This window comes from Triticum urartu, chromosome 3A (assembly GCF_056163025.1).
Source record: "Triticum urartu cultivar PI428250 chromosome 3A, HENAU_Tu73, whole genome shotgun sequence".
In the NCBI taxonomy this organism is placed as follows: Eukaryota; Viridiplantae; Streptophyta; class Magnoliopsida; order Poales; family Poaceae; genus Triticum; species Triticum urartu.
In genome coordinates, this window is record NC_141875.1 from 565,354,295 (window position 1) to 565,381,701 (window position 27,407).

Here is a 27,407-nt window from a genome sequence, read left to right on the forward strand (position 1 = left end):
ACCAACGCAGTGCTAAAAGAGGTAGCAGGCATCATCCTGGAGCCAGTACGGGTCTTGGGACCACGGCGGTCCGGTGAGGTGGTCGCCTACCGCCTGCTTCTGGAACATCACCTCAAACAAGGTACGCCAGTGGGAGAAATTGGGAGGGTTCAGCGATAGCATGATGGGGACGTGCTGGTTAGTGAAGATGCCCGCCAACGGAGAGGCTGGCGGCGGCGCTGTGGAAGTGGAGGCACCGGCATCGGAGACGAAGAGTGCTCCGTGGTTGAAGACGGAGGGGGTCAGGAGAGCTGGGTTGGAAGGCTGGGTCATCGGCGTGGCCGGCGTGCAGGGTGCGCCGCCAGTGCCACTGCCAGGACGTGGGGGAGGAGGTGGTGGCATTGACATGGCTCGGCTAAGCAGTTGGAATGGGCAGCGGAAGAGGTCTATAGGCTGGAGAAGGGTCCAGTGTCTGATACCATGTGGACGAGACAAAGAATGAGCAATCCACCTTAGGTGGTGCTGTGATTGATCTCTGCTTATATAGGGCCAGCACAGAGGGAGTGCCGAGCGCTAGCGAGATCGCGTAGTCGATCGTGGAGATCATGTACAGGAGCATGCAGGCGCATGCAGGACGTGGGCGAGCGGGGGTTGTAATCTATACAACTAACATTGACCACAGGCCACAACTAAAAAAGCGCGTTGATCCAGAGCAACAAGACGACATAATGTTATATCCAACCTAAAGCCAAACTACTAGTGCTTGCAATGGGGTCGATGATTGTGCCGATGGAGCCGATCACAAACGTCGACGACGGCAACGACGATCCACCGCCCTCCCATGCAGGTCGCCAGCAGCGTCCTAAGTTCCCAAACATGGTAGTAGTGCCACTCCTGAAGAAGGTATGAAACTGAACCTTCTTCTGGCTACATTCCTTCGGGCTTCGGCCAACCAAGAACTAATGGTTCGATCAGGCGACGGTGGAGTTCCTCGGGACGTTCATCCTGATGTTCACCCAAGTGTCGGCCATCATCATGGACGAGCAGCACGACGGCGTGGAGGGCCTCATGGGCGTCGCCGTGTCCGTCGGCCTGGCGGTCACGGTGCTCGTCTTCTCCACCATCCACGTCTCCGGGTGCCACCTGAACCCCACGGCGAGCATCGCCATGGCGGCCTTCGGCCATCTCCCGCCGGCCCACCTCGTCCCCTACGTCGCCGCGCAGGTGCTGGGCTCCACCGCCGCCTCGTTCGTGGGTGTCAGATGGAAGCATTCCTACTCTCCGTAGAGAGCCGCGTGAGTTTATATTGATCGAGGGCAAGAGGCGCCCTTGCCGTGGCTTACAAGTTTACCTGATCGCTAGAATTCAGGTTCGGTACATAAAGATAGAGATAAAGGTTGTTACGGGAGAGAGAGAGAAGATAAATAGTTGAGATTACAATCTATCTCTAATTCTAACACCCTCCCTTAATCTCAACTATCCTACATTGAGATTCTTCTTGAATTCCTCGAATGGCTTGACTGGTAAAGCTTTGGTGAATCCATCTGCAACTTGATCTCTGGAGGGAACGAATCATATGTCCAACTTCTTCTCTGCAACCCTTTCTCTTACAAAATGAAAGTCAATCTCTATATGCTTGGTTCTTCCATGAAATACTGGGTTTGCAGAAAGATATGTGGCTCCTAGATTATCACACCACAAACATGACACACGACGATGTTTAATTCCCAACTCATTGAGCAACGATTCAACCCAAATGATTTCAGCAGTAGCATTCTAGTGACTTGTATTCAGCTTCAGTACTTGACCTGGATACTGTGGCTTGTTTCCTAGCACTCCAAGAGATAATATTAGAACAAAAAAATACTACAAAGCCTCCAGTTGACTTCCTGTCATCACTTCATCATGCCCAGTCAGCATCCGAGAAAGCACTAACAAGAGTGGAGCTGGAGCGTTTAACTTGAAGGCCTAAACTCACAGTATGTTTTATATACCGTACAATTCTTTTAACAACTGTCCAATGTATAATAGTGCGTGCATGAAGATACTGACAAACCTTGTTAACAGCAAAGGAAATATCTGGTCTTGTCAATGTCAAATACTGTAAGGCTCCTACTGCACTTCTATACCTTGTGATTTCTTCCTCCTTGAGCGGATCACCTTCAAAAGCTGAGAGTTTTTCTGAAGAGGATAATGGTGTAGGTGAAGGCTTACAATCTTTCATCCCCATACGAGCTAGAAGTTCAGTGGCATATTTTTCCTGGTTCGGTGCTATGCCATCTTGAATCTTCTTTACTTCAATGCCCAAGAAGAAGTGTAGACCACCAAGATCCTTCAAAGCAAACTCTAAGCTCAAATCATGTAGAAGGGCATTAGTAGCACTTTGCGATGAACTTGCAACTATAATATCATCAACATATACTAGTACAAAAATAGTTGTGTTTGCCTTGTTGTAAATGAACAATGAAGTATCTGCCTTAGATGCAACAAAGCCTAAACGCCTTAACTGAGAGCTTAACCTTGAGTACCATGCCCTTGGTGCTTGCTTCAGGCCATAAAGCGCCTTGTCAAGCTTGCACACATGATGAGGTGCTTTCTTGTCTACATACCCAGGTGGTTGTCTTATGTAAACCTCCTCTTCTAGAACACCATGCAAAAACGTGTTCTGAACGTCTAGCTGTCTCAAGCTCCATCCTATGGACACAGAAATAGCTAGCACAAGTCTAATAGTTGCAGCTTTGACAACAGGACTAAAAGTACCCTCATAATCCAAACCATAGCGTTGTTTGAACCCCTTTGCAACCAAACAAGCTTTATACCTGACAATGGAGCCATCTGCCTTTCTTTTGATTTTGTAAACCCACTTACAGTCAATAATATTTTTTACCTTTTTTCTCTGGTACAAGATGCCAAGTCTTGTTCCTCATGAGTGCCGAATATTCATCATCCATTGCATTTTTCCATTTGGGATCTCCAAGTGCATCTTCCAATTTTGTTGGTTCTCCTGCGATACACAGCATACCATATGGAATAGCACCATCAGTTCGGACTTTGGGGTTTCTTATACCTTTTTGCGACCGAGTCATGACACGTGAAGTTGTAACTTGTTGGGGCTGGCTTTGACGTGTACGTGCTAGTTGTGCTACAGGAGATGGCGCAGAAGACTCCGGCACAGAAGATCCCGAAGAGTGCCCAAATTTGCTTTCCACAGCAGATCCCGTGGCCTGAGGTGTGTCTGACTTATCAGAGTTTATTGCCGCCGAAGGTCCGCCACTGATTGCTGGCGCATGCAAAAGTGGCGGGGATCCTGACGCTGACCCCACCAAATGTCCTGCCGCTTCGCTGATTTCTGGTGCATGCGCGCGAGACAGCGACCTTGACGCGGACCCCATCGAATCTGTCGTTGTCGCTTGCCCGCGCGTGGGACGCGGTGTGGACCGCGGTTCGTCCGCACATGATGACGGGGCGCTAGCTGATTGGCGCGGCTGGAGGAGACCAGGCGCGCGGCTTGGCGCCCGATCCAAGGCAGTCAGGCGAACAGGAGTTCCATGTGACTCCAGATCCGCCTCGTGCTCTGCACCGGCTTCTACCTCTTCTGCTGCATGCAACATAGGCTCATTTTCTGCAAAAATTTGATCATTTTCTCCACCAATTTCTGCACCGTTTTCTGCCGCATGGTCCTGCACACATGGAGACACAGTTCCACTAGTAGGATCATCAGTTGGATTAGTACAATTGTCGCCCCCATGATCAGTGTTTTGGAGATGTGGTGGAAGAAGAAGGATTGCTTGTTTGAGAAGTGCTCCGTCATTAGGATGAAGGGATTCGAATGGAAAAATTGACTCATCAAATACTACATCACGAGAGATATAGACCCTGCCAGTAGACACGTCTAGGCATTTGAGTCCTTTGTGAATGGGACTATACCCAAGAAACACGCACTTCTTTGAGCGAAAAGCAAGCTTGCGTGTATTATATGGTCAAAGATTGGGCCAACAAGCACAGCCAAATAGACGTAGCGACTTATAGTCAGGAGAGACGCCAAAGATACGTGTGATGGGAGTTTCAAAATTTATGACCTTGCTGGGCAGCAAGTTGATGAGATATGTGGCAGTTAAGAAGGCTTCATCCCAGAATTTTAGTGGCATAGATGAATTTGCTAGTGGAGCTAGCCCTACTTCAACAACATGGCGATGCTTCCTTTCAGCAGAGCCATTCTGTTGATGTGCATGAGGACATGCAACATGATGTGAGACGCTAAGTTCTTGAAAGAAGGAATTTAGTTTTCTGTATTCACCTCCCCAGTCGGTTTGCATGGCAATGATTTTAGTGTTTAATTGGCGCTCAAAAAGATTTTGGGAGTTCTTAAAAACCTGAAAAACTTCAGATCGTTTCTTGAGGAGGTAGATCCATGTAAACTTGCTATAGTCATCAATGAAACTAACATAATATGAGTATCTACCAACGGAGGTGGGGGCTGGCCCCCACACATCTGAAAATACAAGCTGTAATGGAGCAGTTGAAATACTGGTAGATATGGGATATGGCAGCTGATGACTTTTAGCTTGTTGACATGGATCACAAACAGACTCAATATTGGACTCATGAGAGTACGGAAGATTATTCTTGCTAAGAACAAATTTAACAATAACTGACGAAGGATGACCTAGTCTAGTATGCCACTTTGATGATGAAGGCTTGACAGCAATGAGGGGTTGTTTATTTGACGATGTTGATGAAGATATGAGCGGGTAGAAACCTCCCACGCATTTGCCCCTAAGAAGGATTCTCCTCGTGTCCAAGTCCTTTACCAAAAGAAATATGGATGGAATTCAATGAGAACATGATTATCAAGGGTAAATCTATGAACAGAAAGGAGGCTCTTTGATGTTGTGGGCACATATAGAACTCTTTTAAGATGCAAGTTTTTCATGGGAGTTTTAACAATTGAACTACTAATGTGAGTAATTTCCATACCAGATCCACTTGCAGTGTGCACTTGGTCATGCCCACGGTACTTGTCTCTGACTGTCAGCTTGTCGAGTTCCCCTGTAATATGATTAGTGGCACCGGAGTCCGCATACCAATTTGTGTCGATGTCGTAGGAGTTGGTGATGACATTTGCCTCTTTTTCTTCATACTCATCGTCTTCATAGCGATCCCAACACTCGCGGGCGCCCCCGCGATGATGCTTGAGGCAGATTTGGCACTCAGGATAATCCCAGTGCTGTGGTCGTTGCTACTGCTATTGTTGGGGACGACCGCCTCTCCTGTTGCCGCCGCTTGAAGAAGAGGAGGAGGGCGAGCGCCTCCCTCGGCCGCGACCTCTGTTGCCGCGCCCGCGCCCTCTACCACGAGGGTGATCGAGCCCCCTGTACACCAGGTTCGCGGAGGTGTTGAAGCCAGCTTCTGGACCGTCGCCTAGCATCTCCACCCGTTGATCGAAGGCAGCGATCTGGGCGAAGAGTTCATCGACGGCGATGGATGATTTGACGGCGCCGATCGCCGCCACGACCGGATCATAGTCCCGATCAAGACCAGCAAGGACGTAGTCCACCATCTCTGGATCACAGACAGGCCGGCCTGCTGCAGCAAGTTCATCCCCGGATTTTTCATCCGGGTGATGTAGGAGGTGCTTGACATGGAGCCCTTCTTGGTGGTGGTGATGGCAATTCTCAAATTCGTGATTCGAGATTGAGACTACGAAGCAAACATACTGGTAATGGCAGTCCATAAAGCAAAGGTATTTTCTTTACTCACAACTTGGGCGAGGATTTCCTTTGACAGAGAGTTCAGGAGAGAGCTGAGAACTTGCTGATCTTTGGACAGCCATGGCGCATAGAGGGGATTGGGCACCGCGACCATTATCTTGTCCGACTGCTGCTGCTGCTCCATCTTCGCGGGCGCTGCGTCGGTTCCATTAAGGAGGTCGGTGAACTGCGCTCCTTGCAGGGCCGGCATCACTTGAGCCTTCCATAGGAGAAAATTCCCCTTGGTAAGCTTCTCGATGGGTGGTGCACCTAGGTTGAGGGCAACGGGAGCCGAGGAGAACATGTCGATCTGATTTTTTTGGTGATTGTGGAGCTTTGGCTAGATAGATGGGAAGAGGATGGCTCTGTATACCATGTCAGATGGAAGAATTCCTACTCTCCGTAGAGAGCCGCGTGAGTTTATATTGATCGAGGGCAAGAGGCACCCTTGCCGTGGCTTACAAGTTTACCCGATCGCTAGAATTCAGGTTCGGTACATAGAGGTAGAGATAAAGGTTGTTACGGGAGAGAGAGAAGATAAATAGTTGAGATTACAATCTATCTCTAATTCTAACAGTGGGCAACGCCATCTACCACCCCGTGAACCCCGGCATTGCCACCGTCCCGAGCGTCGGCGCCGTCGAGGCCTTCGCCGTTGAGTTCATCATCACCTTCGTCCTTATCTGTAGAAAACTAGGCTTAAGCGTATGCAAAGCTGCAGGACGTGTGCATGTTAATATAGGGCTCAAGGCCAAGAGATTACAAGGGTTGGTTAGGCTAGGATTGATCTCCAAGTAATCTAACAAACTATGGGATCATATCTCTAAGCCTAACCATATTACAACAACTATACTCACGCACATGTCACAATACAATGTTTAACACTCCCCCTCAATCACAACTTTCTAAGTTGAGATTGTGCCTAAAAGGTTCTAATTTCTGCAAGGTGAGTGGTTTAGTAAACCCATCCGCCACATGATCACCCGTAGGTATGAATCTGATATTCAGCAGTTTATCAGCCACTCTTTCTCGAACAAAGTGGTAGTCAATTTCAATATGCTTCGTCCTGGCATGGAAGATAGGATTAGCAGACAAATAGGTTGCACCAAGATTGTCACACCAAAGTGATGCTGCTCTTGGATGAGAAACACCCAACTCTGTTAACAAATTCTGAACCCAGATAATCTCTGCAGTGGCATTATCTAAGGCCTTGTACTCAGCTTCTGTACTTGACCTGGATACAGTTGGCTGCTTGCGAGCACTCCAAGAAACCAAATTACTGCCAAGAAACACTGCAAAGCCTCCTGTTGATCTTCTATCATCAGGACAACCTGCCCAATCTGCATCTGAAAAAGCACTTACAAGCATCGAGTCTGACTTTCCAATTTCCAGTCCATGACTCTGAGTCCCTTGAAGATATCTAAGTATCCTCTTTACTGCAGTCCAATGTGCACTAGTAGGAGCATGTAAGAACTGACATACTTTATTTACTTAATATGAGATATCTGGTCTAGTTAATGTCAAATACTGTAATGCTCCTACAATACTTCTGTACCTGGTGGAGTCCTCTGCTCCAAGGATCTCTCCATCATGAAGAGACATTTTCTCAGAGGTAGACAAGGTGTAGATGACAGCTTACATCCTTTCATGCCCATTCTCTGAAGTATTTCCTGCACATATTTTCCTTGTGACAACACAATTCCATATTTTGCATTCTTTACCTAAATTCCAAGGAAGAAGTGAAGACTACCAAGATCTTAAAGTGCAAACTCCTTGCTCAAATCCATACGAAGAGCTTCAACTGCTTTAGACGATGAACTAGTGACAACTATATCATCAACATAAATAAGCATAAAAATGGTTATCCCACGTCGGTGATAGAAAAACAATGAGGTATCTGTAAGTGCATCTAGTGCCCCTTAGTGATTTTGGTGTATTGAAGACTTATAGGTTAAGGGACTAATGCGTGTGTGAGTGCACACAGGTCTATAAGTCTATGAGGAGTGTGATATTTACAGGAAAAGTCGACCCCTAAAAATGAATATCTTCGACTGAAGTTTTTGGTATTTCTGAAGACTTTCATGAAGACTTTGAAAGTGAAGAAATTGGTGTGTCCGTGAAGACTTGATATTCATGCGAGAAATATGAAGCTTGAAGACTTTCGTGTTCATAGTTTTGTTTTTCTCTTCCTTGAGTCATAGGAAACACCGTACTGTTAAAGGGGGTCGAGGAAATACTAAGGAAAAATTTCCATGTGATGCTCAACTCAAAATCCTACACCTACCAATCCCTTCGAGTGAAGCCATTGGAAATCTCATACAGTTCAGTCAATTTCTTCAGTGACAGAGACGAAGTTCTTCTGGTCTCTGAGGAATTTGTCCTGACTGAGGAGTTAGGAATTCGCCAGTGCGGATTGCCTACACAGTGAGGAACATGATAGCCCTGAGGATTTTGCTACTCAAAATTCCGACCGTTGCTGTGCTATGTGCCAGCTGCCTCAAAATATATATCCACCTAACGGTCATATCATTGAAGGGCATTTATGTCTTATCATGTCGGGCTGCTCCCTAGGCTATAAATAGCCGCCCCCTACAACCACTAGCTGGTTGGCTGCTCCAAGAGAAACTGACACTTGTCATTTGAGAGCAACCCATCCTCCGAGGACTTTGAGCGAAAATCATCAAGTGAGGAAAAACCAAAAACCCAAAACCCAAACACCTACAAACCCCACGTGATTGAGCATCACTGAAGAGATTGATCTTGAGTGGATCCAACGCTTGTTACCTTTGAAGAATGTGCTTCTTCCAAACGGTTAGGCGTCATGGTCTAGAGCATCCAAGAGGAATTGTGGATCGTCGAGTGACCAAGTTTGTGAAGGTTTGGAAGTCGCCTGAAGACTTACCACGAGTGATTGGACGAGGTCTGTGTGACCTTAGTTCAAGGAGAATACGGTGAGGACTGGGTGTCTTGGACTAAGGGTCCTTGACTGGGTGTCTGGGACTGTGTGTCCTCGAGTTTAAATACTCAGCCGCTCCAACCAGACGTACAACCGAGACAGAAGTTGGAACTGGTCTACCAAATCATTGTCTTCACCGAGATTATTGGTTCTATTTCCTCAACTCTTTCATTTCCTCATAACTGTGTTGTATGTTTGTTCATATCTGTGTTTAAAGACTTTGATTGAAGACTTTCTCAATTTCCTCAGTTCAATTTCTTCAGTCTGTTTGTCTTCATCCTGTGTTATCCTGTGATTACGCTTCCTGTACTCTGTGTCTGTCTTCATTTCATCATGATGACTGTGCTTGTATTCTGTTGTGTTTACTTTTGAGTACTTATTCCGCTGCTAGTAGTTCTTCGCTAAGGAATTTCCTCACCGGCAAATTCCTTAGTGAAGAATTTCATAAAAATCGCCTATTCACCCCCCTCTCGTCGATATAACGCACTTTCAATTGGTATCAGAGCAAGGTACTCCCTTGTTCTGTGTGATTTTGGTTTAACCACCTGGAGTTTTAGTTATGTCGACTGCAGGTATGATCAAGGTATCTGCTGGGTGTCCTACCTTCGATGGGACGGACTACCCCTACTGGAAGAATAAGATGTGAATGCATCTTGAAGAAATTGATAACGATCTCTGGTATGTTGTGGAAAATGGTGTTCCCTCAGTCACACCTTCTCTGAATGCTGCCGATGTGAAGAGATTCAAGCAACTCGACTCTCAAGCGAAGAATATCATATGTGGCCATCTGAGCAAAGGACAGTATGGCAGAGTGAGTGCTTTGGAAACAGCGAAGCTTATCTGGGACAGGTTGTCCAAAGTGAATGAAGGAGTCTCAACTCAGCGTGACTCTTGAGTTGATGTTCTTCGCAATCTCTTCAACCGCTTAAAAAGACTCGACAATGAAAATGTTCAACAGACCTTCGATCGCCTCACTGACATCTCAAATGAGCTTCAAGCACTTGGTGCCACTGACATCACTGACCATGAGGTGGTGAAGAAATTGCTGAGATCGCTTGATTCCTCATTTGACACTCTGGCATTGATGATACAAGAACGTGATGATTACAAGTCACTTGATCCCGCTGATATTCTCGAGAGGCTAAATACTCATGAGTTCCAACTTGCTGAAAAGAGAGATCTCTATGGTTCAAGCTATGGCAGAACACGTGCACTGAAGGCCAAGGCAGTATCTGAGTCCGAAGATGAAGACTCTAGTAGCAGCCTTGGTGATCCTGAAGAACTGAGCCATGATCTGGCTCTGCTAGTGAAGAAGTTCCAAAAGTTTTCAAGACGTGGTCGCCTTGGAAGATCCTGAAGGAGCAATGATTCCTCATCCAGTGACTACAAGAAGAGGCTCTGTCACAAATGCAAGAAACCTGGACATTTCATTCAAGATTGTCCTCAGTGGGAAAAGGAATCAAAGAAGAAGAAATACAAGGATTACAGTTCTGATGATGCGAAGAAAAAGAAGAAATCCACAAAATCCTCATCAACAAAATCCTCCAAGCCTTCATATCACAAGAAGAGCATCTCCAAGAAGGCCAGGGCATTCATTGGCAAGGAAATGGACTCTGAGGCTGAATCTAAAGAAAATGAGGAAGAGGAGTCATCCGAGGAGTCCGAATCCGGAGTGGCGAGCCTTGCTCTCGCTACTGCATTCGTCAGCAAGTCTATCTTCAACACTGAAGAAAATGACCTCACCGACAAGGCTGATGAAGGCGATGATGACTACGCTCCCACCTATTGCTTCATGGCAAAGGGTGCCAAGGTACTCAAATATACCTCCTCTGAATCAAGTAATAATGAATCTGATGAAAACCTTAAACCCAGCTATTCTAAACTTGCTAAGATTGCTATAAAACAACAAAGGGCTTTAGAAAAGGTTCAAAACATGCTAAATAAAAGTGATGATATGTTGGGTGAAGAAATGGATCGCACTGAAATTTTGACTGAAAATCTTCAGAGACTTCAGTCCAAGCTTGACAAACTTCAAAGTCATCATAACACTCTCTTATCGGATCATGAGAAGCTTTCTTATGAATTTCTTCAAAGAAAGAAAGACCTTGAGAAGCTAAGAGTGAGTTATGAAGATCTTCAGAAGGAGCGCGATTCATTACTTGCTCAACAAATCAGCGCTTCTCAGGAAGAATTTGTTCCACCATGCTTGAAGTGCATTGAACGTGAATCTGCTAATTCTTCACCTGAATGTTCAAATGCTGCTAATGTTTCAAATTCTTCACATGCCTCTGCTATCACTAATTCCTCATCTGAGGACATTGCTAGTATCACTGACAATGCAGGGCTGAAGGAATTGTACACAACAGGAATGTACAAAAGCCTCAAAGGGCATCAGGCTCTTTGTGATGTGCTTAAAAAGCAGATCCTCAACAGGAACCCTAGGAAAGAGGGTATCGCCTTTGAGAGGAAACTCAATGCTGATGGTACATATTGGAAGCCTGAGCAGTACCCCAAAACTACATGGGTTGCTGCAAAGGGACCTCCAGTTGATCCATCTAACTTATCTGGATTTGCATGTGAATCTCCTCATTCTGATGATGAGTCAATTGACTCCAACTATAAGCTATTCAAAAATCAGAATGTTGAAGTATTTGCTAGATATGTTGGCACTAACTGCAGGAACGGCTCCCCTATGCAAAAAAATATGGGTTCCCAAAAGATGTCTTGAAAATCTTCAGGTAAATTTCATCATGACACCACCTGTGAAGAACAGGAACCCCAGATCAAATTCTTCATATGGACCAAATTCCTCATATGGATCAAAGTCCTCACATGAACATCATCATGCTAATCCGTCTGTTTCGCAGGGAAGATCTAAGGATTATGGATATGTGCATTATTCTTCAAATCATTATGTCCATAAGTCCTCGAAGAATTTCTCTGCTTACTCTTATGCTTACTCTAACCCCTCTTATGTGAAACAAAATGGACTGGCTTCTATGCCATCCTTTTCGTATGGAGCTCGCAGAATGATGAACTCTTTGCCACCCCTTCAGATGTGGGTGGTGAAGAAAAAGAACTAATCTCTTCTGCAGGGTCAGGTCTCCAGACGCACATAATCGTCTGAAGAATTTGCTGGAGACCTGAGCATGCCTGACAGGACGCAGGCTAATCATGAAGAAATGAACTTTCATTTCTCACGTCCTCATATTGCTTTATCAGTTCTTTTACTTGATGAAATTGATCTCATGAATTGATGTCATATTCTTCATTAATGAAGTATATGAGTTTGTAAACTGCACTAATTCATCTGCAGGATGATCAACCCAAAGCCACTGAGTGGGTCCTCGATAGTGGATGTACAAACCACATGACTGGTGACAAGAATCTATTGATGGATGCTCCATTATCTCCGTCGTATTTGAAGCATATCATCTTTGCTGACAAAGGCAAAAGTCAGGTATTGGGTCTAGGTAAGGTTGCGATTACAAAGGATCGACACATGGACAAAGTCATGCTTGTTGAGTCCTTAGGATACAACCTTATGTCTGTCTCAATGCTTTGTGATCTTGATATGGTTGTTGTCTTCGGCAAGTACCGTTGTGTTGTGGTTATGGAAGCTGACAATTCCAAAGTCTTCGAAGGCTTTAGGAGAGGAGACCTGTATATTGTTGATTTCTCTACAGGACCACAACCAGCCGTGTGCTTACTTGCAAAAGCTTCAGAAGGCTGGCTCTGGCATCGACGACTTGGTCATGCAGGCATGAGGAATTTGCACATGCTTGCGAAGAAGAAGCATGTCATTGGCATCGAGAATTTCAAATTCCTCAAGGATCACCTATGCGGAGCCTGTGAAGCTGGGAAGATGACCAAGGCCAAGCATCCAGCGAAGACTATCATGACCACCACTCGCCCATTTGAATTGCTTCACATGGATCTCTTTGGTCCTTATCATTATTCTGCTATCTCAAATGAAGCATCTCAATATGGCTTCGTTATTGTTGATGATTATTCTCGCTACACATGGGTACACCTTGTTACTTACAAACATGAAGTGCAGGAAGTCTTCAAACGATTCTCCTCGAGGGCTTCAACCAACTTTGGTGTGAAGATCAAGCACATCAGAAGTGACAATGGCACTGAGTTCAAGAATTCTGGTCTCGATGACTATCTTGATGAACTTGGTATCACTCATGAGTTATCTGCTACTTACACTCCTCAGCAGAATGGCGTCGTGGAGCGCAAGAACAGGACTCTTGCTGAGATGGCTCACACTATGCTTGATGAATACAAAACGCCTCATCGTTTCTGGACTGAGGCAATTGATACTGCGTGCCACATCATCAACAGAGTATATCTTCACAAATTCTTCAAAAAGACTGCCTATGAACTCCTCACTGATAAGAAACCCAATGTAAGTTATTTCAAAGTCTTCGGTGCTAAATGTTGGATTAGAGATCCTCATCACAACTCAAAATTTGCACCGAAAGCACATGAAGGTTTTATGCTTGGTTACGGAAAGGACTCGCACACCTACAGAGTCTTCAACAACGTTCTTCACAAAGTTGTTGAAACTGTAGATGTGCGGTTCGATGAAACTAATGGCTCGCAAAGAGAGCACCTACCTACTGTGATAGATGAACCAACACCTGAGGAAACTATCAAGTTCAAGGCTACTGAGGATGTCATTCCTACTGAAGAATCTGCTGAAGAATTCATTCCAGAACATGAAGAACGTCGAGCTAATGCACCTGAAGAAAATGCTGAAGAAAATGGTGCTGAAGAAAACGCTGATCAAATTCTTCAACAACAACCAGCTCATCCTCGCATTGCAAAAGAAGTGCAAATTGAAAAGATCATCAATGACATCAAAGCGCCAGGTCCTCTCACATGCTCAAAAGCTTCACATTTGTCTAACTTTTGTGGGTAGTATGCTTTTGTCTCTATTACAGAGCCCACTAAGGTAGATGAAGCATTTCTGGAGCCTGAGGATTCAGGCCATGCAAGAAGAATTACATCAGTTCGAGCTCAACAATGTCTGGGAACTGGTCAAACGTCCAGATCCTCGCAAGCACAATATCATCGGCACAAAGTGGATCTACCGCAACAAGCAAGATGAAAATGGCCTTGTGGTGAGGAATAAGGCACGGCTTGTAGCTCAAGGCTACACACAGGTTGAAGGAATTGATTTCGATAAAACTTTTGCACCTGTTGCTAGACTTGAGGCTATTCGCATATTACTTGCTTATGCTAACCATCATGATATCACTCTATATCAAATGGATGTGAAAAGTGCATTCCTCAATGGTAAGCTTGAGGAAGAAGTATATGTTGCTCAACCCCCAGGTTTTGAAGATCCAAAGAATCCTGACAAAGTCTTGAGACTCAACAAGGCCCTCTATGGCCTCAAGCAGGCCCCACGGGCTTGGTATGATACTTTGAAGGAACTCTTCATGAAGAAAGGCTTCAAACCCGGTTCACTCGACCCTACTTTTTTCACTAAATCTTATGATGGTGAATTGTTTGTGTGCCAAGTATATGTTGATGATATTATCTTTGGCTGTACTGACCAACGTTATAGTGATGAATTTGCCTATATGATGAGTGAATAATATCAAATGTCTAGTATGGGAGAGTTGAAATTCTTCTTAGGTCTTCAAATTCGTCAACAACACAATGGCATATTCATATCTCAGGAGAAATACCTCAAGGATGCACTGTGGAAATTCGGCATGCAAGATTGCAAAGGCGTCAAAATTCCTATGCCTACAAATGGCCATCTATGCACTGATGAAAATGGTATTGACTTCGATCATAAGGTATACCGCTCCATGATAGGTTCCTTATTATACTTATGTGCATCTAGGCCAGATATAATGCTTAGTGTTTGCATGTGTGCCCGATTTCAAGCTACACCGAAGGAATCACACCATAAGGCTGTGAAGCATATTCTTCGATATCTAGCTCACACACCAACACTTGGATTATGGTACCCCAAGGGCTCGGCTTTTGATCTTGTTGGATATTCTAACTCTGACTATGCTGGTGATCGTGTGGATCACAAGTCAACATCTGGTACATGTCATTTCCTCGAACGATCCTTGTTCTGTTGGTCCTCAAAGAAACAGAACTGCGTATCACTATCTACTTCTGAAGCTGAGTACATTGCCGTTGGTTCTTGCTGTGCCCAATTGCTATGGATGAAGCAAACTCTCAAGGACTATGGCGTCAACATGAAGAATGTGCCTCTCTTCTGTGACAATGAGAGTGCCATCAAGATTGCTCACAACCCAGTTCAGCACTCGAAGACAAAGCACATTCAAATTCGTCATCATTTTCTTCATGATCATGTGTTGAAGGGCGACATTTCTATTGATCATGTGAAGACTGAAGAACAGCTAGCCGATATCTTCACAAAGCCCTTGGATGAGAAGAGATTTAGCAAGTTGCGGTGTGAGCTAAATATCCTAGAATCTTCGAATGTTCTTTGAAAAGGACACTCATCCTAACACTTATGCAAAATTGATGACTTAGATGTGCAACACATGAAGAAACGTTTTACTTCAATCAAATGAAGAATAACACTCTTAGTGTGAAGAAATTAACGAAGAATTTGATTCTCAGAACCCTACGATCATTGTACGCGGTGTCTGAAATCATCATTCTTATACGGTGGGTCACACCACCACCAAAAGTTGAAATTCCTCAAATTATTCATATTCTTCAACTTTGCATAGTCTTCACTGGTTCCGTCGTTTTTCTTCATTGGCTATATATATATATATGAGTTTATGTCCTCTACAGCATTCACTTATTGCTATTTCTTCAAGTTGGTTCTCTACTAAGTGAATGTGATCGGACCCTTCCCCTATATGCTATACTCAATCCAATCTGTTCACAAATTCTTCATGTGTGTTCTATTTGAAACTCGTTCAAAATCTTCACTGTGTCCTTGCCAGCTGAAGAAATTGCGAACGGAACTTTAAAATCTATCTTATCTAAATTTTCGGCTTTGCCGCTCAAACCGTTCCGCATCCCACGATACACTTATCCACTCACCCATGATCTAACACAATCTCCACCTCTCACTACGTGGGTGACACATGTCATGCGAATGAGAAGGGTCTGGGGCACGTTCGTCCAATTTCTTCGGGCGAGCAGTTTTTCACCGTGGCTATAAATACCCCTCCTTTCCTTCCTCACTTCTTTTACTCCGCTCAACCTCTCTCTCCAGCTCGAGCTTCTCAAACCCTAGCGCCGCCGCTACTTCATCACCGCCAATGAGGAAGAGCCTCACTGCCTCGACCTTGTCGCCGACGTACTCGCGCCGACCGCGGACATCTTCACTCCGCCGCCGCCATAGCCGTCTTCCTCCGCCAAGTTAGGGCGTGGAAGATCTGCACAGACGAACTTCACATCTCCTCACTCCAGTTCGTCGTGTTCTTCGTCCAGGGTAAATAAAAGTTACTTTTACTGCCCTCGTTGATTCGAATGATTATCTACAAAATCTTCAAAAGTGTTTTTCTTCATATCTTCACACATTGAACACCTCACAAAGTCATCTGTTCTTGATTCGTTTCTCTAAGCATCATTTTTCTTCAAGATTCCTCAATTGTGTGGATCTTCGATCTATAAAACTCTGGAACCTAAGACAAAGAACGCTTAGTGAAAATCTTCAAGACTCATCTGGTCAAATTCCTCAAACTTGTTCTTTTTGAAAAACCTTCTGAGAACGCATATGACCTCTCCAAATTCCTCGCAACTATACTCTGTTCACAGGTACACATGTGAGCTGCTGAATCACTAGGTTCTCATCAACTTAACTCATTTGCAGCGTTCCTCGAAGAAAAGTTGCATACTTCTTCAGAGAATTCAATTGTTCAAATTCCTCAACTGAAGAAAATGGCTGATGGTAAAAGGCCACAGAAGGGAGGAAAGAGGCCTGAGGTAAATACAGTGTTTGAAATCCCTCGGGACATATATGCTGGGTACTGCACACCTCCTGAGGAAACCAAGAATGAGTGCAAAGTGCACATTCAGAAGATAGAGAGGAGATGGGCAAGAGAATGGAGGGAGTATAGATATGTCACTCCTAAGTACATGAAGAAATTCGCACTCAATCCTCCATGCCCAAGAGCACCACTGGCACCTGGCCAAATTGCTGATCCCACCAGCCTCAAGCGAGGTGAGGACTATCCTGATGAATGGGTTGAGCACCAAGGCAAGTTGGCTAAGCAAGCCAGAGAAGCAGTGAGGAAATTTAATGAAGACTCTGCCGCTGCTGCCTCTGCTGAGGTCCTTGCTGTCAAGCCAAAGAAGGCTATGTCAAAGAAGCCTGCGCACAAGCCAAGTGCTTCCTCAGCAATGCCCTCACGGCCAGAATCATCAAAGCCCTCACGGCCAATTACTCATGCTGCTCCTGTTCCTCCAAAGTCCTCAGCTGGCCCCTCACTGCTGAAGGCAAAGGCCACTGCTGGACGAGGTCCACGCCCAAGTCCTCAAAAGAAGCAAGTCGCTTTCCAAGTGCCGTATGATGAAGACGAAGCTGATGATGATGAACTTGCAGAAATCATCAGAGACAGGCAAGTCAGGGCCGCTAGAGCCAAAGGATCAGAGGTGCCACTGCTTTTGGATCCCAAGCTGATCCTCGACTACATTGAGGATTGGCACAAGGACCCCAACACTCCCTTGCCTGACTTCAAGCTGACTCCTGGCCAAAGTCACATGCTGACCCACTTCATTCAAGAAGAAAAGTGGAAATTTGAGAAGGCCAGGCAGATCAAGAAAGCGCAGTACAAGAAGGAGAAATTTCTGAAGAACAACGTTGTCACTATGACAACTGATGAACTTGTAAAAATCCAATCTGAAATCAAAACCCTCAGCGATGACTTCAAAGCCTACTATGCTGATTGGCAAGGAGCCAAAGTTAGATTTGTAAAGATAACTCAACAGTTCACTTCAAATGTTGCTGCCCCAACGCAACAGGAAATTCCTCAGGCTGAAGCATCTGCTCAGTCGACTGAAGAACATGCCAGCACCGCTGATGAAAATCAGGCTGCTGAAGAAAATGTGAGTTCCAGGGCTGATGACTGCACTCCAGCCGCTGAAGAAATTGCCAGGGCATCCACTAGTGATGCGCCTGAAGAAACTGAAGAAATCAGGGCAACTGCATCAGTTGTGCCTGAAGAAAATCAACCAGACTCCTCTGGTCCTCCTACGCCAACACCAACTCCAATCCTTCCATCTGCATCAGATGTGAAGAAGACCAAGGCTGCAGAGCATGCTGTAGTGAAGAAAAGGAAAGCATCAGCTGCTTCAGATTCTTCAACTCCGAAGAAAATGAAGCCTATGACAAGTTCATTTGCACATCCGATTGATGTTGTTCCCATCTCAACCAGGCCATCAAAGGACCTTGTTCTTTTTGATGAAGAATATGTGATCCTCAGTGGATCTGATGAAGAAACTCCTTCTGCTGCTTCGTCTGAACCGTTGGATGAAGAAATTGAAGTGGATACGATCCCTTCAACACCTATCATCTCCTCGCCTATGCCCCAGTTCACAGCTGAAGAGGCTGGCTTTGAAGAAATGGAAGATGAAGATGTGGAGATTGGCTGCTCCACACCCGTAATCAGTGATGAATTCTGGGAAAGTCAGCATCCAAACTCTCCAATGTTCACCCCTCTACAGCAAATTCCTTTATCCCCCACACAAACTGTTCACATGGGCTCTGAAGAAACTCATCCCACTGCATCTGTCCATGAGGAAAATCCAGCCACTAGCGCTGAAGAAACTGCTGCTGCTGCACAACCAACGACGCAGACTGCCACTGAGGAGGAACCAGAAATTCCTCAGCCTGAAGAACCTGCGATTGAGATTCCTGGGGTCGTGATGCAACTCACTGACACTCCTCTGCCGAAGCCAAAGGATCCATTTTCACGCAAGCAAAAGTTCAAGGCTGATGATTTCTTCGGCGAGCACGTATTCTTCGAAGATTACAACCCATATGACTCTGCTCGCATTAGGAAGAGGCGTTTTGGGACTGCTAGTCAAGCCAATTTCTATTCCTCAGTGTTGTTCAACAAGGAGAAGATTTTCTACCATGAGCATATTCCTCACGTGGATATGGAATCTCTGTCGTGCTTCGCACCAGTCCTCAGTGTTCTTCACGACGCTGGGCTGCTCAACTTTTGCTCTGACATCTGCGATTGGAATGAAGAACTGATTCTTCAATTCTATGCAACGCTGCACATCACCGGAGATGCTGAAGATGTGAATTCATGGGTGCTGGACTGGATGTCTGAAAACACTCACTACACTGCACCAGCCTCTGAATAGCTTCGTGCTCTACCACTCAGTCCTCCCCTTGAAGAAGCTCACTGCATCTATAGTGAACCTGAGCTCATACATCATTACATGCAGGTGCTGATGAAACCTTTGAAGCCAGGTCAAGCACCAAGAACCAAATTCCTCGTGAAGGAATTATTGCACGTGCCCAGAACTGTCTATCGTATTCTTACGAGGACAATCAGTCCTATCAAAGGTCACGACTCATCTGATGAGGAAATTGTTGGCATCATGAAGAATCTAGTATTCAACATCGTTCATGGCATTCCTGTCAATTATCACAATTTCTTCATGAGGACTATGGCCAATGTTGCACTGTCTCCGTTTGAGCTGAAGCCTTATGCACCTTGGATCATGAGATTCCTCAGAACAAGGTCTTCACTCAACTACAAAGCTGATTTCCAGAATCATCTCAGCTACTTGCCCCCAATTGAAGTCCTCAAGCAGACATATTCCTCAGTTGATGGAAAGGGCAAGGCACCAGCTGTAATTGATGAAGGCATTCGTCCATTGGATGGTCAGTTTCGCAAAGCAGCATCTTATTCCACCAATGATGACTCTGCCACACATGACTCTGCCAATGCTCCCAAGTCCACTCCTCAAGCCACTGCTCCGCGCGTGATGACAGACCGTGAACTTCTACTTAGTCTTCACCAGAAGGTGGATCGAAATCACAAATGGGTTAAGCGTCAGTTTGGTTCACTTCTTCACAACATGACTGCCACACACAATGCAGTGAAGAAAAACCACTACTACCTCCATCAAGTCTTCGGTCGCACCTGGGCAATCCTGTCACATCTGTATGGTGAAGAAGATCTGAAGAACATGGGTCTTAATGAAGATTTTGACTGGTCTGCACCTCCACCGAAGAAATTCAAGAAGGTCAAGGTTCCTTCTCTGGTGGCCAGCTCATATTCTTCATCGCGCGACACTGATGAACATGAAGATTTGGACGACATTGCGGCAGGCCCTACATCAACCAACGACCCCAACAACGCTGGCGCTCCTTCATCACCATGATTCAACTCTTGCACGCATGCTGAATTTCATCAGGCACCATATTTCATCATGCATTTCAAATTCTTCATAGTATATGTTAAATGTGTGTGTGAATTACAAGATATAGGGGGAGATCTCCATGATTCAACTCTTCAAGTGTGCATTGCTTCAAAAGCAAATTCCTCACTATGCACATCTTCAGGGGGAGTTCTTCTATATCTTGCAATCAAATTCCTCAATATCAATATTTACACTTCATAGGTTTATCCCCGTTGAAAACTTAACCTATATTGTCATCAATCACCAAAAAGGGGGAGATTGTAAGTGCATCTAGTGCCCCTTAGTGATTTTGGTGTATTGAAGACTTATAGGTTAAGGGACTAATGCGTGTGTGAGTGCACACAGGTCTATAAGTCTATGAGGAGTGTGATATTTACAGGAAAAGTCGACCCCTAAAAATGAATATCTTCGACTGAAGTTTTTGGTATTTCTGAAGACTTTCATGAAGACTTTGAAAGTGAAGAAATTGGTGTGTCCGTGAAGACTTGATATTCATGCGAGAAATATGAAGCTTGAAGACTTTCGTGTTCATAGTTTTGTTTTTCTCTTCCTTGAGTCATAGGAAACACCGTACTGTTAAAGGGGGTCGAGGAAATACTAAGGAAAAATTTCCATGTGATGCTCAACTCAAAATCCTACACCTACCAATCCCTTCGAGTGAAGCCATTGGAAATCTCATACAGTTCAGTCAATTTCTTCAGTGACAGAGACGAAGTTCTTCTGGTCTCTGAGGAATTTGTCCTGACTGAGGAGTTAGGAATTCGCCAGTGCGGATTGCCTACACAGTGAGGAACATGATAGCCCTGAGGATTTTGCTACTCAAAATTCCGACCGTTGCTGTGCTATGCGCCGGCTGCCCCAAAATATCTATCCACCTAACGATCATATCATTGAAGGGCATTTATGTCTTATCATGTCAGGCTGCTCCCTAGGCTATAAATAGCCGCCCCCTACAACCACTAGCTGGCTGGCTTCTCCGAGAGAAACTGACACTTGTCATTTGAGAGCAACCCATCCTCCGAGGACTTTGAGCGAAAACATCAAGTGAGGAAAAACCAAAAACCCAAAACCCAAACACCTACAAACCCCAGGTGATTGAGCATCATTGAAGAGATTGATCATGAGTGGATCCGACGCTTGTTACCTTTGAAGACTATGCTTCTTCCAGACGGTTAGGCGCCATGGTCTAGAGCATCCAAGAGGAATTGTGGATCGTCGAGTGACCAAGTTTGTGAAGGTTTGGAAGTCGCCTGAAGACTTACCACGAGTGATTGGACGAGGTCTGTGTGACCTTAGTTCAAGGAGAATACGGTGAGGACTGGGTGTCTTGGACTAAGTGTCCTTGACTGGGTGTCCGGGAGTGTGTGTCCTCGAGTTTAAATACTCAGCCGCTCCAACCAGACGTACAACTGAGACAGCAGTTGGAACTGGTCTACCAAATCATTGTCTTCACCGAGCTTATTGGTTCTATTTCCTCATAACTGTGTTGTCTGTTTGTTCATATCTGTGTTTGAAGACTTTGACTGAAGACTTTCTCAATTTTCTCAGTTCAATTTCTTCAGTCTGTTTGTCTTCATCCTGTGTTATCCTGTGATTACTCTTCCTGTAATCTGTGCCTGTCTTCATTTCATCATGATGACTATGCTTGTATTCAGTTGTGTTTACTTTTGAGTACTTATTCCGCTGCTAGTAGTTCTTCGCTAAGGAATTTCCTCACTGGCAAATTCCTCAGTGAAGAATTTCGTAAAAATCGCCTATTCACCCCCCTCTAGTCGATATAAGGCACTTTCAGTATCTCCCTTTGAGGGAGTAAATCCAAGTGATTGTAACTTAGAGGAGAGCCGAGTGTACCAAGCTCTAGGTGCTTGTTTTAGTCCATACAGTGCCTTATCAAGTTTGCAAATATGACGTGGTGCATTTGGATTCTCATACCTAGGAGGTTGCCTCATGAACACTTCCTCTTCCAGAACACCATGCAAGAACGCGTCCTTTACATCTAGTTGTCTTATGCACCAACCTCTAGATACTGCAACTGAAAGAATCAATCTAATAGTAGCAGCTTTTACCACTGGACTAAATGTATCCTCATAGTCAATCTCATACCTCTGTTTAAATCCTTTAGCAACTAGACGTGCCTTGTATCTGTCAATGGTGCCATCAGATTTCCTCTTTACCTTATAGACCCACTTGCAGTCAATTACATTTGTGCCTCTGACTGGTGGAACTAGACGCCAAGTTTTGTTCTTCATTAAAGCAGCATACTCTTCATCCATTGCCTCCCTCCAATGAGGTTCACCCAATGCTTCTCCAAAAATTTGTGGTTCACCTGTTGCACAAAACGAGCCCCAACGTACACAACCATCTTTATATATTTTAGGTTTAACAATACCACTTTGTGACCTGGTGTTGGAGAGCACAGGAGGTGGCGGAGCTGGTCGTTCAAGTTGTTGTAGAAGACGATTTGAAGAAGATGGCACGGCTGCACCGGAATCATCCGCAGAAGATCCCAGAGAGAGCTCCTGTAGCGGATCCAGATCGGGAGACGGGATCGCCTCTCGAGAACTGCCACTTGGCGCGCCTGGGTTGGCATGCAGCATCCTGTCGGGCGCGTTCCCGCCCACATGACGTGGACTCCGCTCGTCCACATCCGGGAGCCGACCACCCGCACGTGGGAGTGGGCCACCAGGCCCCGTCGAGGCTGGCTGTCGGGCGACGCGACGGACCGCGGGCCCGCTGCGTGACCCAGACTGGTCTGCCGCCAAATCAGGAGATGGCGCGGATCCCGCCGGGGATTCTCCTGCGCCTGCGCCAACTGACGCATCTGGCGCCACGGATCTCGAGCGATTCGCCCCGGGATTGACGTCTGGATTTTCTGCAGCCTCCTCTGTCGTTTCTGCATGCATAAAATCATACGAATTCTGTCCAAAATCTTCTCCGTTTTCCTGCATACTTGCATCAAGGTTTTGATCAAAGGTATTATTAGACATAGACATGTGGTCAGCAGCATCTACTACTCCCCCTTGATCAAAACAAGGTGATGGCAGAAGATGAACTGGTAAAAGAGTGAGCTCTTTGTGTAGTTGAGCACCAGCATTGAGATGGAGTGTGGCGAAAGGAAACACATGTTCATCAAAGACAACGTCCCTAGAAATATAGACACGACCAGAGGCTACATCGAGGCACTTGTATCCCTTGTGTAGGCTGCTATACCCCAAGAAGACACATTGTTTTGACCTAAATTCAAGTTTGTGCTTATTGAAAGGACGCAGATTAGGCCAAACGGCACACCCAAAGATGCGGAGAAAGGTATAGTCAGGTTTCTTGCCAAAGAGACGTTCAAGTGGCGTTTGGTTTTTGATAACCCTACTAGGACACGGTTGATAAGATACACAGTGGTAAGAAACGCCTCGTCCCAAAATTTTAAGGGCATAAAGGCATGGGCAAGAAGGGACAGACCAACTTCCACAATATGCCGGTGCTTCCATTCTGCAGATCCATTCTGCTGGTGAGCATGTGGACATGAGACGTAATGAGTGATGCCAATGCGTTCAAAAAAGGAATTGAGTTTTTGATACTCACCCCCCCCCCAATTCGTTTGCATAGCAAGAATTTTGCGATCAAAGAGACGTTCAACATGCTGTTGAAAGAGATGAAATTTCTCAAACACGTCAGACTTATTTTTGAGCAAATAAATCCAACTAAACTTGCTAAAATCATCAATAAAGCTCACATAATATTTGTGTCTGCCTACAGAGACGGGTCCAGGACCCCATACATCCGAAAAAATAAGCTCTAAAGGAGCTTTTGACACACTAAAAGACTTAGGATAGGGAAGTTGATGGCTCTTGGCCATCTGACAAGCATCACAAACCAGCAAATGATCTTGTTTATTTGACACAGGAAGACTAAAATCTCGAAGAATTTTCTGAACCACCGGTAATGCAGGATGTCCTAAGCGCTTGTGCCACCGTGAAGTAGATGGTTTGATCACACTTAGAACTTGTGGAGAAGGAGCATCTTGTCGGCCAGAAATAGGAAACAAGCCACCCCTACTCTCGTTTTGAAGAATGGTCCTCCGAGTGGCCCGATCCTTAACAAAAAAGGTTTCAGGGTAAATCTCAAGAAAAGCATGATTATCTTTGATGAGTTGATAGGCAGAAAGTAAAATTTTGTCGGCATGCGGACAGTGAAGTATGTTCTTGAGATCTAAGGAGCCATGAGGAGTAGATAGAACTGAATGACCGACATGTGCAATGTCCATACCTTGACCACTTGCGGTGTGGATTTGCTCCGAGCCGGTGTAACGGTCATGAACAGCAAGCTTCTCCAGCTCACCGGTCACGTGGTTGGTTGCGCCGGAGTCGAGATACTAGTTGGTATCAACTCCATAGGAGTGGACGGTGTTGGCAGAACGGTTCCCACCGCCGCCACCACCACCTCCACCACCAGCAGGGTTACGCACATTGTTGTTGAAGTTGCGGTCGTCGCGCTTCTTGCAGCGCCACGCACCATGCCCCTTGTTCTTGCAGATTTGACACTTCTCGCGGTCACCGTGGTCACCGCGATCACCACCCTGGCGAGGCGCTCTGCCAGAGCCGCCACCACCAGAGTAGTTGTCGAAGAAGCAGGCGCCCGTGTTGTTGTTGTTGTTGTAGCCACGGGAGCCGCTGTTGCTGCCGCCACGAGAGCCTCCCTAGTTGGAGTTGCCACGGCCTCCGCCTTTTGTAGCAATGTTGGCGGAGTAGGCGGAGGTCTGGGCGGTGATGCGTGACTCAGCATCAAGCAGCAGCGAGAATAACTCGCCTAGGCCGATGGGCTGGTCGGTGATGGTGCGTGTAGAGACGGCGGAGACGAACCCGCTGTACTCCGCCTCGTGCATGAGCCCCTGGATGATGTGAGAGACAACATCATCTTCATCCAGAGGCCTCCTGGCGGCTGCAAGTTCGTCAGTGAGCCCCTTCATCTTGGTGAAGTAGGCAGCCACCGTCATGTCGCCCTTCTTGGTGTGGCCGATCTGATCGCGAAGCTGGATGATGTGGGCGCAGGATTGTGAGGAGAAGCTCTGGAGAAGAGCGCTCAAGGTGGCGGCGGCCGTCGTGCAGTTGCTGACCTGCAGGAGCACTTCGCGAGAAAGGGAAGCGATCAAAAACAAGAGCACCTGCTGGTCCTGGGTAACCCAGATGGCGTGCTCTGGGTTGGCGGCGACGGTGACCTCCTTCTTGCCGATGACGTCCCTCTCCGTGCGGATCTCGGCGTCGGGTTCCTTCTGGGAACCGTCCAGGAACCCCATCATGCCCGCCGTGCGAACATGTGGTAGTACCTGCGCCCTCCAGACAAGGAAATTCTCACGGTTCAGCATTTCCGTGATGGTATGGCCGAGGGAAGTGAGGGAGGGTCCGGCCATGGCGGAGGAGGACGATGAGGACATCTAGATGCATGGAAGGGTTATGCTCTGATACCATGTAGAAAACTAGGCTTAAGCGTATGCAAAGCTGCAGGAACGCGTGCATGTTAGTATTGGGCTCAAGACCAAGAGATTACAAGGGTTGGTTAGGCTAGGATTGATCTCCAAGTAATCTAACAAACTATGGGATCATATCTCTAAGCCTAACTGTCATGGATATGAGACACGGGTATCCTCATGGAGATAGGTCGCGGCCCATCATGGGAGGTGGCCCAACAGGCTGACTTAAACAGTTTGAATAAGACCTGGATTGCTATCTATCTTGTAATAGAAAAGAGACTAGTCCTAATCCTATTAGGACTCTACATGTAAGCCGGCCCATTCAACTTATATAAGGAGGGGCAAGGCTCCCCAAGAGGGACAAGGGAGAAGCTACAAGCAAGAAGAAACAATCTTAGGGCTAGACACAAAGAGCAGAGCCAGTTTACGGCGACTCCCTCATAATCATAATGAGACCTAGCCACAAACAGCATGTAAGGTTATTATCGGATGATGTTTCCCGGGGCCCGAAGCTGTCTAAATCCTTGTCTTACGTGTTGATCCACCCTGCGTCTCTCGTCCCGCTCAACCCCTCTCAAGCTACCACATAGATGCGTTGGCCTCGTGACTAAGTCCTGACACTAAAGACATCCGCCGTGACAAAACCACGACACTAACCATATTACAACAACCATACTCACGCACACGTCACAATACAATGTTTAACATTCTCTTCGTCATAACCGTTGTTGCCACTGATCCTCATGCAGTAATATATACAGTACTTCTTCCTTTCCTCCTATAAGTATTTTCTCTTTGGTGTCTTCCTTAGATAGCTGGTGATCTCAACCGTCTTACCAAAATGCTTAGGTGAAAGAGCTGATTGTGGTGGCAGTTGGTGCGACAGTAGTGATGAACATTCTCGTCATAGGATAAGTGGAATCTGTGAGTGGTACAAGTATATATATATTGGGTTCTTTATGTTTTGGCTTCAAGCTGATCACGATTTTACTTATGCTGGCTGAATTTTGTTGTGAGAAGGCCATCGACAGGTGCATCTATGAACCCAGTGCGTACAACAAGATTTGGGTCTATCTGCTGGCTACACCACTGGGTGCTATTGCTGGAGCTGGATCTGTAAGTGCATCTAGTGCCACCCCTAGTTGGTTTTGGAGTATTGACGACAAACCTGGTTGAGGGACTAATGTGTTAGTGAGAATTACAGGAAAACACAGGTAGAAGTCCCTCATCGATTCGGTTTTACTACCAGAGATGACCCCTAAAAATGTATGAAGACATTGAAGACAAAGGTGGTATATGAAGATATTCACTTTGAAGACTATGACAAAAGAAGACACGTTATGAAGCCTATGGAGCTCGAAGACTTAGATCTTTCGTAGTTCCTTTTATTTTGTGTTGAGTCATAGGAACCACCGTACTGTTAAGTGGGGTCCAGGAGAACCAGTCAGAATGACTGAAGTGATGCCTAAATCAAAAACCTATGTCTTCGGGTGAAGACAATGAGAGCGAATCTTGTCCAGAGCCGGACAAGTCAGCTTTACTTGTAGCCCAAGTAAAGTTGCCATGAGAGTTCGAAATCTGACCGTTGAGACACGTGTCAGTTCCTTAGTGACCCAGGGTCATTTCGGACAAATCAGGTCGGGTTGCCAAGTGGCTATAAATAGCCCACCCCCACAACCATAAACGGTTGGCTGCTCAGATTTCAGTGCACGGCTTTTGTCGTTTGAGAGCAAACCACCTCGAAGCCTTTGAGATAAAATTCCTAGTGAGGAGAAAAGCCCTAACCACCCAGAGCCAGAGTAAATTGGGCATCACTTAAGTCTTCTTGTCTGTGTGATCTGAAGACTTATTACAC

General features: G+C 45.8%; 1 pseudogene; it reads left to right on the top strand.

Moving 5' to 3' along the window:
* Positions 1-768: 768 nt before the first annotated feature.
* Positions 769-26,728, top strand: LOC125546975 (aquaporin NIP3-3-like; annotated as a pseudogene).
* Positions 26,729-27,407: the final 679 nt, after the last annotated feature.